The 19,062-nt window shown below is 39.6% G+C and overlaps 1 pseudogene; it reads right to left on the bottom strand.

Annotated features, from left to right (window-relative positions):
• Positions 1–15,231: 15,231 nt before the first annotated feature.
• On the bottom strand, positions 15,232–16,107 carry LOC117716025 (vasculin-like protein 1 pseudogene; annotated as a pseudogene).
• Between the last annotated feature and the right edge of the window lie 2,955 nt (positions 16,108–19,062).

Genomic DNA, 19,062 nt, shown 5'->3' with positions numbered 1-19,062 from the left:
AATGCTTTTCCTTCTCTTAAAATCTCACCAATGACTCTGGAGTACCGGTAACAACTGCAACAAACTGGAGGAAAACCAAGAATGTAAAGCTTCAGATCAGGTTTCTAGGGCAAAGTTAGGAGCATGAATGATAAGACTCAAGTTGCAAAGGCAAGGGGATAGCCAAAGAAAATCCGAATATAAATGGATGGAAGAGGTAGCTTGTTCATCTGAGGTCAGGAGCTGCACAGGTCAGCATCAGGGATGATGAAAAAAAAAAAAAAACCGATTTAGGTTCCCAGGGCTGCAGAGTTTGGTGAGGTGGGTCACTAGTAAGATCAGGGATGCTTTAAGATCTTCAACACATGTTTATTTTTGGAAATAGTACAGGCATCCATCCCTTATCTTTCCTTCCTTTCAATCTGCATTTTCCACTAACCTTCCAGGAAAAAGAATAGAAGCAATAATATTAAGTGCCTGTCTGCCCAACTTTAGTAGTTTCCAACTCAATCCTAAGTATCTTTCTATATTGATGAACCACATGGTTGCCTCTAGGAAGCCTTTATATTAATTCTGATATCTTTGTACTGGAGGTAGATATATATCATTAGTAAAGAAAATAGAGACAAAAAGTCAGCTGGTCCTCTGATTCATTAACCTACTTCATTTCTGCTTTCTGCCTTTATAGGCAATTGTTTTTCATTCTTAAAATGTATTCTGTGACAATTTCAGACATGTACATAATGAGTTTTGATTATACTTACTCCCATTCCCTTCCCTTAGTCTCCTACTCTGTATGAGCTCCTCTTTCTTCCTAATTTATATTTTCCCTACAATTATGTCTTTCTTAAAATGGCTCACTGAATTTTATTATAGTTGCTTCTCTGAGCATGTGTTTGAGGTTATTAATATTAACTGAAGCACGGGAAACTTACCAGTTGCTATCCAAAAGAAGAATGAGCCTTCATCCCACCAGCAACCATTAACTTCCAGTAGATCCTTAGGGAAGGGTGGGCCTTTATAAGCCTCACTTCCATCCACGATGGGATCTTTTGGGAATCAATATTATGCAGGTCTTCTGGAGGGAATCAGAACTCTAGTGAGTTTGTGGGTGCAACAGCTGTGGAATGTACCGAAGACTGTGTTTACAATGGTTCCTCATTTTCTGGGTCCTCTTCGATGATGTTCCTGAGCCTTTGGTGATGGGGTGGTGGGGTGGTGGGGTGGTGGGGTGGTGGGGTGGTGGGGTGGTGGGGTGGTGGGGTGGGGAGGGGCTGATTTATAAGCCTCTTTAGAGATAGCTAGTCAATAGTCATGTATTTGCAACCTTTTAACCAGCTATGAGTCTTTTGGATTAACCACTGTGTGGACTGAATGCTGCAAAAAGAAACTTGTTCAACAGGACTGAGAGAGTATCATTAATCTATGTGTATGGATGTAAATATTTAGAAGGCAGTCTGACACAGATCCTTAGCAAAAACCAAATAAACAAAACAAAACAAACAAACAACAGCAGCAGTAGTAGGTAGCTGCCTCCTGCATAGGATCCTGTATTTACAGTGTCAGACATGAATTTCCTTCTATGGTACTTAATGTCTACTGCTGGGTAAGCGTGATAGTCACTTCTCTTCCTTATAAGGCTGCACCTTCTGGCACTATGAAAGCTATTATAAAAAACTCTTCTAATTCATTTTTCTTCATTTGCTTGCTTATTTATTGGCTTCTATCACTATTCCTGGTTTCTCTGCAGTTTGAGATTTTATCACTATCCGTGCACTGATAAGTGAAGACAGTTTTTTTTACAACCTACCTTCATATTGTCACTCCTATTTTCTCAAGCTCTTAAATTGATTTTTAGTTAAGGTCACATTCTATTTGTGGCAGTGTGATTTTTTTTTAAAAACAACACTAATACCTATACAGTGTAGTTATGAAGATAACATTTTGTTTTATTTTGTTTTGCTTTTGTTTTTTAAGACATGGTTTCTCCGTGTAGCCCTGGCTGTTCTGGAAGTCACTCTATAGACCAGGCTGGCCTCGAACTCAGAGATCTGCCTGCCTCTTCTTCCTGAGTATTGGTATTAAATGTGCGCACCACCACCACCAATCAGCTAAGATAGCATCATAAACTTCTTTTAAAACCTTCTGTGGTGGTTTGAATGAGAATGGCCCCTCCAGGTTCATACATTTGAAGGCTTCACTCATAGTTGGTAGACTGTTGAGGAGCCATTAAGAGGTTTGTCCTTGTTGGAGGTGTTGGTCAGTGGGGGTGGGATTTGAGGTTTCAAAACCCCACAGCAGCCCCAGTCTCACTTGCTCTCTGCCTGCTGCTGGTGGATCAGACATAAGCTCTTAGCTACTTCCCCAGTACCACGCCTGCCTGCCTGCCTGTCTGCAGCCATGTTTTCCACCATAATGGTAATAGACTCACCCTCTAAACTTCTGAGCAAGCCCCAATTAAATGCTTTCTGTTATAAACTGCCTTGGTCTTGGTGTCTTTTCACAACAATAGAAAAGTAACTCAGACACCTCCCTTTTAGTTTTATAATTTCTGATATACCTATCACAGATTCATCTCTATGCTGTACCATTCTATTCTCACGGCATTTGATGTAATTAAACTATGTCTTTCCTCTTGTGGGACTCCCTGATCCCTTTGCACCAAACTGGACCATTAATTTTTTAGAATTCTGCACTCCTGCCATCAAAAGGTTCCTTTTCATTGGCCAACAAAATTTCCTCATTTCTTCGGCGAGGTCTTCATTTCTTGTTGAATGATAGACTCTCTGTTTTCTCTGGATCCTGAACATTAAAACACCATGTGTCCCACAGTTTATTTTAGAGCAATCACATTCTGCCTTTAATTTCCATAACACAAGCTTTGGCTTACAATGTCCTGCTAATTATTTTTTTTTCTCCTCAGTGCTGACTAATGGAATTCCAATTCTTTGCCTTAAATACTTTTGGCTTTCCTAACAGCTGGTGAAAGAAATTGAGGAAAATAAAAAAGGGAAAATGGTCTCTCATTCATCACATTTGCCTAAGTAGATACTTTTCTACATCATAAAACTTACTCTGATTAAATGATGATTGGAGGAAGTTTACAACAGCACAATTTCACTCTCCCCTCTAGGGTTGAGATTTGTATAAAAATATAATTGCCCACCATGTTTTTTGTTTAAAACAGCAGATACAAAGGAATTTAAATACCCAGACATGAAAATATGTTGTGAACCCCATGCACAATTATGAATTACTTCTAAAGTCTACAACTATCGCTGATTGTCTTGCAAATTTATTTTTCAGGCAATAGTATTCAAACAGGCACATCATTTTTGTGAAGTTATAAAATACTTCAAGATGTATTTGTTGAGCTGGAAAGGATTGTGAATTAGAGAAAGCCAATGACTGGCTTGTGTTTCTTTTTCATTCTCGTACATTATACAATTTTTATCTTATTGAGGATTCACTTTGCCTTCACTTGCTTTCTGCCTTCACTCTTGACTTACTCTTTCTTTTTGGCATCTCCTGATCATCAGGGTCCTCTGAAGTGATACGCAGAAATTGTTTCTAGTAACTCTTCATGCCAAAAAGTCTTTGGTCTTATATCCCACACTTGATCATTGGCCTAAGATGTCACATGTACAATTTTGCCTCAGAATTCTAAAAACATTTTCTCAATGGCCTGTCAGCTGACAAAGTTAATTTTATCTTAATTTCATAATGGATAAGATATAAAATTAAATGACTTTTAAGAAAGTAAATGCCAACAAAAATCTTTTTAACTGAATGTAACGTTTTCAACATAATTCAATTTTAATCTAAAAGCTCTAAGTTAGAAAGTTTTAATATCATAGAAATATAATACTTATTTCCATTCAACCTAGAGAAATGCCAACATACTCAAGATTATACCTATTGTTTAATATGTACAAATGTATTTTTGTACTAAAAATTAACAAACATCATTTCCCTTTTCTCTTCCTCCCGCTAAACCCTTCCATAGAATCCTTCCTTGTTCTCTTTCAAATTCATGGCCTCATCTCATTATTTTTACATATATACAGCATACATTCACACATATATTTTTAAGTATGTAAGTCAACCTGCTCAGTCTGTATAATATTACTTGTATTTATGTTTTTAGGGAAGGCCATTTGGTATTGGATAACCATTGGTATGCTCTTCCCTGAAGAACTGTAGGAGGAACGGAAAGGCCCCACTGCCAGGGCGATGGTTGCTAGGTAACTTCTGCATGAAGGCCAAACTGAAGCCTTCCCAAGAGCCTAGAGATTGGTGATGCAGACAATAACAGCCAATCGGGAACTGCCATTTGGAGGATATGCTTGCTTGGGACCAATGGGATGTGGGTGGAGGATAGAAAGCATGCTCTGGAGAGTTAAATGAGCTAGCTGCTACATTCTCACCTGCTCTGCTTATTCCATTCCTTCTCACCCACTGCCCCCACGGAGGATGCCAGGCAGGACAGAGGCCTCAGGCAACGAAGACTATTTATTTCTCCTGCTCTCAGCATTTCTTAGTGTCTGAGTTAGGGTTTCCACTGCTATACAGAGACACCATGATCAAGACAACTTTTATAATGGACAGCATTTAATTTGAGCTGGCCTACAGGTTTAGTCCATTATCATCATGGCAGGAAGTATGACAGCATCCAGGCAGGGTTGGCACTGGAGGAGCTGAGAGTTCTACATCTTGTTCCGAAGGTCAACAGGAGAAGATTGTCTCCCATGTGGCTAGAGGATTTTCAAAGCCCACCCCCCACAGTGATACACTTCCTCTAACAAGGCCACACCTACTCCTACAAGTCATACCTCTTAATAGTGCCACTTCCTGGGTCCATGCATATTCAAACCACTACACTTAGTTACCTGACATTCCCAAAAAGAATCTTAAAATACAACAGTGCAGGAGTGAGATGTTGACAGAATGTCATTCATTTTAAGGAGGGCAATCAGAACAGAATGTGCCTCTATGATAAGGCATATTTTAAGCAAAACACCTGTAGGAAGAGAGGGGTTCTTCCTTGCTAAGTTCTAGTGAGAAGCTGCTAGCTGAAGAGCAGTTAGCACAACGTCTCTAAGGTGTTGGGAAATCTGTTATGTTTGAGGAATAGTTTAGAGGCTGGGATGTTTGGATACAGCAAACACAAGGGAAGACTGAAGAGATGGCCCAGAGAACTCACAGGGCCTACAGTGTGCAGGGCTTTCAAGGCCCTTATAAGTCATGAGTGGTTCTGTGGTTAGAGTGAAGAGTCACTGTTGAGGTTTGAGCAGATGAGTGGCAGATACTTCGATTCCATGTTAAAGGATCACCTGACTGTAGAGTTGAAAACAGGTTAGAGTCAGGCAAACAGTGGGAGAAAAGAGGCCCACTAGGATGCTCAGCTAGAACCCAAGGAAGAGACGATGGTGGCCTGACTGTCAGCTTTGAACTTTTGAATGGCAACAGTGGTAGCTTGCAGATGATAGAGAAAAGCTGCAGTATTCTGAGATAAATTGATCTGTTGATTTTGTGACTGGCATAGCCCCAGCACTTAAATACTTCATAACCAGAGCATCCTCTTTGCAATGTGACAGAGTTCCTTTATTTTAGAACTATTTCTAATAGAGGAGTTATGTAATAAAACTTTTCATCATTTTACTACCTCCATCTGTTTTCCACATCATAGATAATCTTTCCAAATGTAAACCTGATGATGTCAGCTCCTATCCACCCGCCCCCCCCCCCCATTTAAGACACCCCAACTGGCTAGGTTTTTGGAATTAAGACAGAATTCTTTGAAATGGTCTAAAAGGTTTTTGTGGATTATTTGTTGCCTAAGCTGTAGGATCTTTGCATAAACACACATCCTCTCTCTCTCTCTCTCTCTCTCTCTCTCTCTCTCTCTTCTTTCTCTCTCTCTTCTTTCTTTCTCTCTTCTTTCTCTCTCTCTCTCTTCTTTCTCTCTCTCTTCTTTCTCTCTCTCTCACACACACAGAAAGAGAGAGAGAAAGAGAGAGAGAGAGAGAGAGAGAGGCAGACAGAGACGGAGAGGGGGAGGAGGGGGAGGAGGGGGAGGAGGGGGAGGAGGGGGAGGAGGGGGAGGAGGGGGAGGAGGGGGAGGAGGGGGAGGAGGGGGAGGAGGGGGAGGAGGGGGAGGAGGGGGAGGAGGGGGAGGAGGGGGAGGAGGGGGAGGAGGGAGAGGATGGGGAGGAGGGGGAGAGGGAGAGGGAGAGGGAGAGGGAGAGGGAGAGGGAGAGGGAGAGGGAGAGGGAGAGGGAGAGGGAGAGGGAGAGGGAGAGGGAGAGGGAGAGGGAGAGGAGACAGAGAGAAGCTTTCGTTTTCTTCCTTGTTTAACCACAGGAGTAAAGCCATGTTCTAAAGTCTTAGAAGGGTCTGGAGGACCCTTGAGTCAAATAAAATCTAGTAACTTTTTTTTCCTCAGCAAAGCAGGACTTCCCTCCTAAGATTAATTATAGAAATGTGTGCTTACACATGTTCGTATGATCTGCTTAATTTTGTTATCCTCACTAGACTCATGAATATAGGAGATAAAGGCTAGCTTTCTTCTTAACTTATCATACTTCCTACTACAGTATTCCAATCATGGGAGGTTATCAAAAAGAGTTTAATGAAGGCACTGCTGTAAAATAGATTAAGGATCATCTTTCAGTAGATATTAGCACCAATCCATGTACCAACATTGCTAGTTCCTACTGCTTGAGAGTTTGCTCATTTTCTCTGAGTGGCTAGGTATTCAAATCTATAAAATTTTAGCTGAACTGTCCACATATCCTACCAAAAGTCTTTTTCATGTTTGTAGTAATTGCCAGTGTAACTTTTCAAATCTGAAATGTTTCTTCCAATCATTGTATTAAAATAGTCATGTTATTTCAATATCATCATAGTTAACAAAGAAGTTAAATATTATTTCAGAGTCACTTACCTCTACCAACTACCCATTGTAACTGTTTTCTGAAACTGTGTGTCCTAAACTATCATTAAGTTTGACAATACTCTTCTGAGTACATGCAGAACTTTCATACTACTCGAAAACCTAACAAAGATCTTCAGGGACCAGGTAGCAGAGAAGTAGGACATAATGACAGGACAGGTGATAAGTGATGTCCAAGAAACAAGGTAAGGACAAGCCTTAGAAGCAAATTACAGCCACGGCTGCTGACTCACCAGAACTATACGCGTTGTTCTACAAAATATGGAAAAGCAGAACAATTAGCTTTTCTGTTAATTGGCTTATAACAGTTCGTTTCAGGATTTGTTTGGTTTGAAATGGATATTTCTCTGTATAATGATCATTTTTCCAACTTAGTCCTTTTCCGAGCATAGGTGACAGGTTTGTTATGATTCAGCCGTGCCTTGGTTCTCATCCTGGCAGATTTTATATATCCATTAGAGAGATATTAGGAACCCAGATGATGACTATGAAAAGGAAAAAAAAAGTTACTAGATTTCATTTGACTCAAGTGTAAATCAGCTAGGCCTATTTTCCAGGAACCCTGGGTGTGTGCACACGCTCAAGTAGAGAAATGCATTACTTTAAATTATGACTCCCAAACCAGCCAGTGTTCATAACGGCACAAAACACACATGCTGGCCAAAGTACTAATAAAATCATCCTGGAAAGTGACTCCAGGGAGTCAAGGAGTTTATGACTTTGGCTGTCACTAGATATTTAATTCATCTGAAGTACACTTTATAACTAGAATGATAGGAGATTGCACAGTAATCCCAGAGATCTTGGTGGATGCATTTCAAGTAGACTGGGGGCAGCTTTTCAGCCTCTCAGAGAGCCAGTGCTTGAGAGTGACCCATTGAGTCTGTGCTGACAAAGACTAAACAATAAAGTCTCAGGGTTGTTCTGGCCTGAGGATGGCATGTCCTAGAGATATGTCTATGCTGTGTGTGCAGTTTAACTGCTGATGTCACTAGTCACAAGAATGTACATAATAATTCATTTGGACATGGTGAAACTGAAGAAATACAAACACACCAGAACAAATATGCTCTCACTTCCAGATAATCTCAAAACAACTGCAGTTAAAACCAAAACAGAACGCAAAACACACTTAGCATTGTAAGTTATTCCGTGAGAAGGAAGAACGGCGGCCAAGATGTATAAATCATGGGGACTTCCCTCTGCAGTAACCATTTTCCCTACCCCCAGAATTATCATTTTATAATCAGAAAAGCCCTAGAGTTTAAAGTATGCCTCGTACAAATGTCACTTCCAAGCTTCAGTGCTAATCCGGAGGAAATATTATCCTAGTGGTCTCCAAGGCCCAATGTCTAGGTGTTGGCTACATGATAAACTTACGTGGAGCTTTCTTAGTGAGATATAGTCCTCCAGAGGATTGAATTTTTCAAGGCTGAGTACAACCCAATGCTTTAAAATAAGATTTAAGATTCCCCTGTCAAGTTCTTTTAAGAGCTTTTTAAATTTTTTTATTTGCTGCCCTGACCAGGTTCTAATCCCTGGTCCCCAGTGACAGCTTTTGACCATCTCAGGCACTTCATGTCTGCTTTCCCAGAGAGAGAGGAGCAGCTTGCACAATGAAAGGTGTTTTCTCTCACTCACAGACAAACCTCTGGGAAATAACTTGAGCCATAAAATGAAACATTTTGTTGTTGTGGATAATGCTGTTGTTGGCTAAGAAAAGACATTTCTTGCTACTATGTCGATAATATCATAGACTTTTAATTCTTTTATCTGTATTATAGACAACTTTCTTGAATAGGTTTAATAATGACTGAGTAGAAGGTATCGGAAATATAGAATAATATGCCAAGATGGCCATTCCAGTGGGTGACTGAAATATAATTTTACTGAGCACATACAAATGGCATCCAAAGGTTTTTAAGAAGTCTAGCAAGAAATTGTAGGTAATTATCCAGATGGTCATGGGCTCAAAGACATCAGGGCTGTGTGCTTAGTACCTCAGCAAATCACATTAGTCTCTGAAAATGACATGCAATTCAATTAAACTACCCTCAAATTGCTTCTAATTGAGAAAACAATGGCATAGTGAGTCATGCTTTAAGTTTTTTTTCTGTTCCCCTAGGATTCTGAGCCACTCCACATAGAGCAGGAAGTGGGTTTTCTTACAGCAAGATCTCAGGTGATGGGATTAGCTAATGTGTCTGCCATTTCTCTTCAGAAAGGGACCCAGAACTGAGTCCTGGGCTGGTCCTGTCTGAGCAAGCCATCTGTAGGAAAGGAAATCAGCTCTGTCTTGTCTACAACAGTAATCACTAGCCAAAAGGGACTGTCAAACACTTGAAAGGGAGCTCGTGTGAACTTAAAGTGTGACTACAAACCTGAACTTAACATTTTATTTAGCATTAACTAATTTAATTTTAAATTATTTGATACACAACACAAGTTGGAAACAAGAAATCTGTGCTCATGTTTTGAAATTTTTCCAGATGAGCTGCCTGTTCTTTAGGGAGGAGCTAGATCCAACTTTATGCTGTTACAATTCATCCTTACATCAAACAGCTTCAACATTCAGGACACACCCACAGCTGGCCATGTATTGGATCCCCTCTCTTCTCTTACTCTGTCCCATTTCCTTTTAAGCTTTCTTGAGTGAAATGGGTCTCTCCTCAAGTGCTGAAACCAAGCACGTCTCATTACTGCCAGGTTGGTTTTGCCTTTAAGGAAGAGGTGAGAGCATGGGTTTTGTTGTTGTTGTTGTTTTTGTTTTTGTTTTTTTTGGTTGTTGTTGTTGTTTTTTGAGACACGGTTTCTCTGTGTAGCCCTGGCTGTCCTGGAACTCACTCTGTAGACCAGGCTGGCCTCAAACTCAGAGATCCACCTGCCTCTGCTTCCCAAGTGCTGGGATTAAAGGCGTGCACCACCACTGCCCGGCGACAGCATGGGATTTAAACTTCAGATGGGAGTCTGAGCTGACTTATGATACTTCCTTAAATGGTGCTTCACCAGGACAAATGGAAAACCATGATCAGAACCACAGTATCAAGGGGTTTGGAGGAGCCTACAAAGGTTTGGTCAAGTTATCTTTCTCTTAAAACAAAACTATTTTTCTTAATATTCTAAGCTCAAATCACATTTTACTGTTAAAAAATATTCTTCCTGTTGTAAATAATAGAAGAATATGAGTAAAAAAAAGCCTCATGTGCTATAAAATGTGTGCATTGAAAACAGACTCATTTTGACTAATCCTATAACTTAAGCACTGCAAATTTTGTCTGCTTTAAGTGTGTAGTCAAAGACTTTAATAAATTTAGAACTGTACTACCATAATTACAATTCTTGCTGAGTAATCTCAGTGCTTGAGATCAAACTATGATCTTCATGTTTGGATGCCTGAGATTTTATGTCACATGCAAAGTGACAGTTATTTTTCTTCTGATTGTATAAGTTACCAGGTTAAACATATTAATCTCAAACATCTAGTTACTGTTTTGTATTTTTAAAAGCTTTTGTGCATATACATATTCCATGTTGTGTATATGTCCACACTTATCTCCCCACTCTTTTCTCTCCTCTCTCACATTTATTAATTTTGTATTTGTTTATTTTTTATTTTATGTGTATGATGTTTGCCTGCATGGCTGCATATGTGCACTGGCCTCCAAGAGTCCTGCATTAACTTTTATACCCTGCTCTTTTTTATTAGTATTTTTATTTATTTTATTTTTTTATTGGATATTTTATTTACATTTCAGATGCCATCCCCTTTCCCCAGTTCCCCTCCCTAGAAAACCCCTATCCCATACCCCCTTCTCCTTTTTGCTTTTATACATTTTTTTTTAATGTTAACCAATGGCTTTATAAATTTGGTAATGCTCAATATCAATCAGAGGTGTAACCTAATACCCAATGTAGATGTATCAACTATCTTTGACTGATGAAGACATGTGAACATCTGCCTCCATGTCTGGCCCCTCTCTTTCTTTCTCTCTCATCACCTAGCTCCTCCTCTCCTTTTCCTCCTCCTCTCCTTACTCCTTCTCTCCTTACTCCTCCCACCTTAGATCCTCCTACATATTACCCTTCCTGTTAAAATAAAACTTTTCTCTCAAAATACAGTTAGAGCATAACTATACCAATTTATGTCAGTAAGGTGCAAGATAGACCTAATACCCAGTCCATCATCTTGTTGACTAAGCAGAACCTCTGCATCTCTCCTAAATAAAAGACTTAGTTCTGAACCTGGCTTTTTTTTCTTGGCTTTAGAATGAATGTCAGCTGAAAACCATCCTCTCAGATCTTTTTCCTCAAAGTAAATGCAAGGATTGGTTATGAGACTATAAGTTTTCAACCCCATCAGAAATCCAGAATGACTGAGTTAACTGAAATTATGGGAAGCACAAAGCATAGCTTCTAAAACATAGCCAATTTATAGAGACTGCTGAACACCTGGACAGTCCCTATACTACAGAACATTGGAGCATCTGATCTTCAGCCTTCTGGCCCAGGATCATCTGACAGACCTAGTGATGCAGAATTATTATGGGCTGATTACTCTGTCTTGGCAGATATAATCAGTTGACTATTCTGCAAGTGTGTCCTTTTCTGGACAGTGATTTGTCTGTAGATGGAAAGAGGCAATTCTTGCCTAGTGGCTGGCTCACCACAATTGGAATAACTCCAAAGATGCTCAATTTCTTCTTAGAATTCAAGACAGGAAGTTGTCAGGAACAGACAGGTCTCTGATCAAAATGAACATCACTACAGAAATGTTTGTAACGTCAATTCTGTGGATTTCTGATGTTTTGAAAACCAACTATTTATGTAAGGCAATCTGGACTGTTGTCTGTTAACTTCTCTCAGCTATTTCTAAAGAAATATGAAAACCTTAAATTGGTACGAGCTTCTTATTAATATAAAAGTGAGGTGAATATTGTTACTATCATAGGCATTGCGCATGTATAACACATTTAGGAATACAAGGCTTAGACCCAGTCTTTCTTTAACTTTTTTTTAACTTATTTGAGATTGTTAGCCTATGAGTTAAGGGCCTATAGCAAATTCATAGCTTTGAGTTTATTGTTAGGGTGTTTTCTATATTTTCTTTAGAAATAACTGAGAGGAGTTAACAGACAACAGTCCAGATTGCCTTACATAAATAGTTTCACGCTTTTTTTCTCTCCTCTTCCTTTTACCCTCTCAGTACTGGAGATCAAACCACACCTCACCAAACGCTAAACAAATACCCTACCACCAACCTCTACCCTCATTTACCACCTTTTATTTAATTGTAGAACTTAAACACTTTCCATTCTAGGATAATCAGTGACTTTAAAATAAAACTGGAGAAATTATGCTTCTGACACCGTAGTTTCTTTGAGGTATGACAATAGCTGTTTATTTCACACACCTAAGCTTCATTTTCTGCATCTATAGAGTGGAAATATTATTAATGTCTTGAGAATGTTAAAATCATTAAACATGCATTATGACTAAAAGCATTTGCTATTAAAATGGCAGGGTCAGTAGACTGATTCTGTCGCCTCATCAAGAAAGTAGCATTTAATTTTTCATGCAGTATCTAAGTAGTATGAGGCATATGAGAGTGGCTCATAACTCCTTATGAAAAGGAGTTCTACAGAAAGAAAAAAATAAGTCCGTGCATTATACTAGTTGTACCTAAACATAGACTTGTCTAGAAATCTTCATTTTACTAACAAGTATTAAGTGATTCCTGGAACCTTTAAACCTGAGGTAGGTTTAAAGACATGAGCTTGCCAAGCTGAAGAACCAACTCCTAGTTTCATTCACCATGATGAAGTGCAACCCAGAAGAGGAAAGGGTTTATTTATTTCAGCTTCCAGATTTCAGCCCATCATGAAGATAAGTCAAAGCAGGAACTTAAGCAGGAAATTGTAAGAGGCCTACTTGGTATTCTAGGCAGCAATACCACTGACCAAGGAACTCACAGCCAAGGAAATACAGCAGAAACTAAGGAGGAATGCTGGCTTGCTCATAGACCTGTGCTCAGATAGCTTTCTTATACAGTTCAGGGAATGGTGCTGTCCATAGTGAGCTGGGCCCTTCTGCACTGATTAACAATGAATATGATTCTCCATAGACACCTCTATAGGCCATCCCATCCAAGAAATTCCTCAATCGAGCCTGCATTCTTAATGACTCCAAGCTGTGCCAAATTCACAGGTAAAGTTAACTAGGACCAGCCCTGAACTTTATGACCTTCTGTGCTAAGGACCACTAACTGAGACAGTATGTTTATATTATTGTTAATTATTTATAGTTGTAATGGATACTCTGTTCAATATACATCCCCAAACTTGGACTCCAAAAGAGTCAACCTCTGTGATGATTTGTATTTGCCTAGGCCAGGGAGTGACACTATTTGGAAGTGCAGTCTTGTTGAAATAAGTGTGGTCTTGTTAGACTAGGTGTGTCACTATGGGCTTGGGCTTTAAGACTCCTGTCCTAGCTTCCTGGAAGTCACTCTTCCACTATCAGCCATCAGATGAAGATGTAGAACTCTTAGCTCATTCTGCATCGTGCCTGCCTAGATGCTGCCATGCTCCCTCTTTGATGCTAACGGACTGGACCTCTGAACCTGTTAGCCAGCCCCAATTAAATGTTGTCCTTTATAAGACTTGCCTTAGTCATGGTGTCTGTTCACAGCAGTAAAAACATAACTAGGACAACTTCTTTTGATTTGTTTTTAAACTTGGTTATGTTTTTAAGTCAGGATCTTACAAAATTGCCCTGGTTAGCCTGGAACATTCTATGTAGCACAGGGTGAGCTCAAATATTCAACTACCGTGCTGCCACAGTTTTCTCAGTGCTGGGATGATAAACATGTGCTACAGTTCTTGGCTTTTGACCTTCTAGGCTTCCCTATGAACTACCATGGCCTAGTTCTTAAGTTATCAATCCGAATCAAGTCCAGGCTTAGACACCCAGCCAGCGGCATAGTAGGGGTAGGATCATGGCTGATGCCACAGCTGGCTTACTATATCACACAGCTGCAATCATGAGATCAGCATCAAGGCTTTCTGATTATGACTAGAGTCAGGGTTCTGCCACATCATATCGCCATTTTGTCATTGTCTTTCTAAAGCACAGCTCAGCTGCTGCTTCATAAAAGCATAGATGAAAAGTTCTTGACTAGAAGTGTTTGGGTGGCTCTCTCTAATGCCTCTATTTCTGATAAGAGGCTCTGCTCTGGTTAAATGGGTAGTGGGAACCTCTATACCTTCTTCTGATCTTATTTCAGACTGTTTTACTCAGAAATCATGGTTCCGGCAGGTACAAGGATTATGTTTTGTGTTTATCTGCCTTTATTTGCATGAGTATTTAATGAAAACAAATAAGAGAGTAATATATTGGGCTGAGAGTTGTAAGTTGTAACAACTTACAACTTAGCTGCATGCTTAAGCAATGCCAGCGCTATGCAGGGACTCAGCATTCTGTTCCTGGCAGATCCTCTGCCTTGATTGCAGAGTCCATCAGTATTTTATCACATATTTGTTTTCTTCTTACAGCCACATTACTTGGGCTGAGAGATGTGGGTTAGTCATGGATCTAGCTTGTATGAGGCAGGGGAGTTCAACCCTCAGTTTGACAGTATAAGTTAGTTAATTTAATTAAATAGTTAATTAATTAAAATTGATAAGTCATTGTACTTTTAAATGTTTTAAATTTATATGCTTAATTAACTAACAAACATCATAGCTTTGCAAATTGGAGTTCATGTAACATCGTGGTTTTGAGATTCACCCAAATATATGGGCAGCAGTACAGGCTATTATATACAGAAGGCAAGGGCAAGTTATCAGTCACTGGGCTTGAGTTAGTCACTTAAGATCCCTGAGCCATTTATAGATCCAGAGAGTTTTTTTTACTTGAGAGTACATAGAGAGGCCAAGTGGCTGGTCTGCCCTTATTTATTAAAAATCTTTATTTAGATTAAAAGATTCTGTATTAAAAATCTTCTATTTCAATCTTTTTTGACTGCTCAGGTAAGTTAACCAAGCATATGTGGTTGGTTTTTCCTTTGTTGTTCTTTTTTGTTTGCTTGTTTTTATTCCTTCTTTTTTGGTTTGGATACAGCTGTAAAGTATTTGGATATAGTTGCATATAGAAAATCTGATTCTTGCAGCCCTGATATTCAGGGTGGATTGAAAAATATTAGTTTTCATGTTTATGAGGCTCAACAACATAAGAAAGGAAAAGAACACTTTATATTCTTCAACCATAAGGCTGAGCTCAGCTGGGCAGGTCATCTGTGATTATTTATAATTCTCCTTCCAGGTATCATCATCGGCGTCTCACTGCTGCTGGTTACCGTGTCCGAGTTCTCACACTTGGCAATGCAAGTGCTTCTCCAAGGGGAGAAGAGTCTAGAAGCCTGGCTTTGCAAGAAGCCATTCTTTCCAAACCATTTCTTCGGGGCAGTTCTGTTTTCACCATGGAACTCCTTGAGTTCATCCTCCGTGAGTAGAAGGCAACTCTCATCATGTTCAGAATATTCCTGCCTTCCCACTGCCTTTAATCACCTGTGTTCTGCTTCCAGAGAGTGGGACAGGACCTCCTGGCCTTCTACCTTGGACAGAAAAAGACCGTTTCAAAGACAACCTTGTTCTCCATTTTCCTTAGGTTCATGTGTGACTGCCCTCCTCCCTGCCCCCCACCCCGCCTCTGACTCCCAGCTTGTCAAAGTCTCTAGTTTCTGAGTAGTCTCCATTTTGTTCATCCTTCTGAGTCTTCAGGAACTCACTCTTCCTGTTCCTGGCTCATCTGGTCGATTTGGTCAGGAGAGAGGAACTGAATTCAATCAGAGGGGTAGTACTGGAGGAACTCTCTTTGGGAGAGTTTAGAACAGTCACCAGCAGCTATTGCCACTGGTTTAGTAACAGAAACTGGATTGGTAAAAGCAGACTCCCAGCTAGAGGAAAGGGAACCGGCTTTGTGTTCCATTCTGTTAGCTTGCCATATGTTGGGCTTAGAGGAAAGTGGAATAAGCTTAGGCATCAAGTTCTTACAGCCACTCGGGACCATAGTTGACACTTTTTTTCCCAATTTGTATGGTGGGATCCTGAGTTGCTGAATGCAGCAGAAATGACAGCAGCAGGCTCCTCTTTGGAAACTTTTTTGATGACTAGCATCTTTAAAAGGCAAAGGGGAGGGGAGATGCAGTGAAGAACTCTTGGAGGGGGACCTGGAAAGGGGCGGGCAACATTTGCAATGTAAATGAATAAAACGACTAATAATAAAAAAGAAATCTCATTTTGTTTTTTGAAAAAGGAATCCAACAGAAACCTCATATATTTCTCCTGCCACAGAATAGCAGCTTTCAAGGCAAATTTCTTGGTATCAAGCTCCTAAATATACACCTTCCTTGTTGGTCTTTTCTATTTATAAATCCAAAGAAAAATTATAAATAGAAAAGATAAGGGTAAAGGAGAAAGAGAATTTCAAAATCAGGTTTTTTTCTTATTAAGTTTCGATATTGTTGATGCTCCAGTGTAGGGGATACTAGAGTGGTGAGGGGGGAGTGGGTGAGTGGGTGGAGGAGCACCCTCATAGAGGTAAAGGGGAGGGGGAGAGGATGGATGGGATGTGTGGGGGTTGTGGAGGGGTAACCGGGAAGGGGGATATCATTTGAAATGTAAATAAATAAAATGATTAATAAAAAAATTTTTAAAATTTCGGTATTTCACTTGTTCTCTTCCTTCCCCAAAACTGAACTGAGCTTCCAGAGGTGATGTGAAGAATCGTCTATTGCTTTATCAAAGAGACCATTTTCTAACTTGGGTCCATCTCCATCACTATAAAACATTAAAAAGGCCATTGGAGTCTGCCAGTCTTCTCACACCTCGCTCCAGAGCCAGATGCTTCACCATCTACTACCAGAATTAGCAAACCAATTGCAGAACGGGATGTTTTTTGAGCCCTGCACACCTCTGCTCCTCCTTTCACATGCTCTTGTCCTCATGATCCTAATCTTGACGTAGTTACATTACTATTACATTGCAGAGCAAATATATTTCTTATCTGACTTGTCTTCTAATTGCTCCTCCCAGGAGAGCCCATGTAAGAGAGGGGAAAGTCAAATGAATGAACTCACTTTGTTCCTTCTTTTGCTGAAATCATATTTCTTTCTTCTATTTCATTTTTTTTTTCTTCTCTGCCCGGAAGTTAGATGCCTGTGGTAGACTTGAGGTGCATATTGTTAGTTACTTCACTCACTAGACATAAATGTAACCAAGAATGGTGTGGGGCGGCAACAAATAGAACGTTTCAGCCACGAGAGAAATACAATCACTGTAAGGAAACAAATTCAAAGAGCTGGAAACTAGGAGGGATAGTCACAAAATCTAATGTGACCCATAGAAGCAAATTAAGTTGATGAAGGAGTTTTTATATCAACCAGTCAGTCTTTCGTCCTATTTAGAAATTATAGATCTTAAACATAAAGATATTAGAATGTTTAACAGTCCTTGCCCAGATATAAAAACTATATTATTCATAGTGAACAATTGATTCTGAAAACACTGAAAAACTTGCCAAGATTAATTGTTTAAAAAAGTAATGTGAGTACCTGGAGTCAGTTAGGTCTCTTCAAAGATGAGCATCTTACTAAGGGCTAAGAGATACCTGTTAGAGATACTGACAAACAGTTGACAAAGGAGAAGTGTACATGTTCTCATCGGCCCAATGAGCACAACCCATTGTGATAGAACTTGTCATAGGCAAAGTTCATACTTAAGAACCCACAACTGAATTACAAACATTCACACATGCAATGTCTGTCTGTGTGTGTGTTCACATCCACACCAGTGCACACATTCTTAGTAGACAGACTCTCTAAGATGGCCTTAATTTTTTCCTGAGTTTTCCGAAGAACACATGAACTCCCACAGATCATTTTATTTGGATTTTCCTTCAGTTTTTAACTGCATTGAATATAACTCACCTCCTCAGTATGTATGTGTGGTGAATTTCTTGACTATAACCTAAGTATAGCCACATAGACTATCAGCTTTGGAGACCTTCAACTCATGACTGGCTTTTTACCAGTGGTTATAATAATAATGGTTAGCAGTTATTGAACATGTGTGTTAAGCACTCTCAGGTTTTAGGTGGAGTACTCATTCAGTACCTGCATCATGTATGACATAGCATTATCATTGTCTTTGTAACCCAGAAGTGGAAGGCTCAGAATTTAATTTGGAAGAAATTAATTTGCCAAGGTTACCGTATATGTATAGCAGGGGAAGTATTTTCAACTCAGCCAATATCTATTTAATCCCAGTAAATACACTTTCCTGGGGTTGGATAAATGGCCCAGTAGTTAAGAGCATGTACATGAAGAAGACTTGAGTTCAGACAGACCCCAGCACCCAAATCAAGTAGCTCAAAACTGTAAGTCTAGCTCCAGAGGATTTGACACCTTTTTCTGGAATCTGTGGGCATCTCTATTTACATATGCACATACCTATATGTATGTGAACACATGTACAAGCACACACACACATAATGAAAAATAAAATACATCTTAAAAATCCTTTTATTGTGCATTATAAAATGATCCCTTTTGAAGTCTCTCTGTTCTGATCTGATTCTATCAAGCATGCCCAGCATGTAGTCCACATGCACCTTAGGACAGCTAGGAATTGGGACCAACATAAAATTGTAAATCTGCTTTAAAATCTTATGAGATATTTTTGAGCTTTTTGTAACTCCATTGTACTTTGTAAATGTCAATATATTGTTGCAACATCAAAAAGTTAGACATGCTCACATCCTTGTGAAAATTTAGTGGGTAAAAATTATTTGTGATTATGTTTTCACTAGACAGGATTTTATTTGCTAGCGCAGGAAGCCCTAGCTGGCATGAACAATGACAGACAACATGACTGAACCCTTACGAAAAATTATGGCCAATGGGATGCCATCTCTCAATAGGCCCAGGCCTGTGAGAAATACCCGCTCACAAATGGCGAACTGTGAAAAAGGAAAATCAGTAACAAACTATGTTCTCAGCAAGTCCTAAAGCCAGGGATGGAAACAATGCAACCAAACTTAACAGTTTTGCCTTATGCACTGGACAGTGGGAA

Source organism: Arvicanthis niloticus, chromosome 10, assembly GCF_011762505.2.
Source record: "Arvicanthis niloticus isolate mArvNil1 chromosome 10, mArvNil1.pat.X, whole genome shotgun sequence".
Classification (NCBI taxonomy): Eukaryota; Metazoa; Chordata; class Mammalia; order Rodentia; family Muridae; genus Arvicanthis; species Arvicanthis niloticus.
Note: the sequence above shows the minus strand (reverse complement) of the source record. Positions and strands in the feature narration are given on the sequence as shown.